Here is an 886-nt window from a genome sequence, read left to right on the forward strand (position 1 = left end):
TTTTCACGGATAGACCCCGTGAAACGCTAGAAATTGGCGGGGATGTGTCTCTTGTGGCTCACGGGGCTGTTAGGGTCGCACAGAAATCCCTCGGAATGGGAAAACGGGTCATTTTCGTGTTGCCACAATTGGCATACGAACGGCATGAAACTTCCAGAGGCATTTGCAGCAGAAATGCATGTGCACTCAAAAACGTGAATATTTTTTCACGGATAGACCCCGTCAAACGCTCGAATTTGGCGGGGATGTTTCTCTTGTGGGTCACGGGGCTGTTCGGCTCGCACAGAACTCCCTTGGTCCACCTGATTCGTGCATACAGGCAGCAACTAAAACTCTGTAAACCTGCTGTGAGGACATCTAAACAGTGGACCAGTGAGGCTGTGGAAGATTTGCGGGCGTGCTTAGACTGTACTGACTGGGATATGTTCACGACTGCTACCAATAGTCTGGATGAACTCACAGAGGCTGTGTACATCAGCTTCTGTGAGGACTGCTGTATCCCAACACGTACCAGGGTGAACTTTAACAACAACAAGCCCTGGTTCTCAGCAAAGCTCAAAAGGTTGAGGTTGGAGAAGGAGGAAGCGTTTAGGAGTGGGGATAGAGACAGATTCAAGGAGTCGAAGAACAGGTTTAGCAAAGCGGTGAGAGAGGCTAAACGACTGTACTCAGAGACACTAAAACACCAGTTCTCTACTAACGACGCTGCTTCTGTCTGCCAAAGGGCTCAGGCACATCACCAACTACAAACCCAGAGCGCCCCACACCACTAACGACTCCCGCCTAGCCAACGACCTGAACGAGTTCTACCGTAGATTTGAAAGACAATTGGACTGTCCTGAACCACCCCTTCCCACCCAAGAGGCCCCATCCCCCACCCATACTA

The sequence above is a fragment of the Petromyzon marinus genome, unplaced genomic scaffold (assembly GCF_048934315.1).
Source record: "Petromyzon marinus isolate PM22_M1 ecotype Great Lakes invasive population unplaced genomic scaffold, UKy_Petmar_22M1.pri1.0 PM_G_Scaffold_193, whole genome shotgun sequence".
Lineage (NCBI taxonomy): Eukaryota > Metazoa > Chordata > Hyperoartia > Petromyzontiformes > Petromyzontidae > Petromyzon > Petromyzon marinus.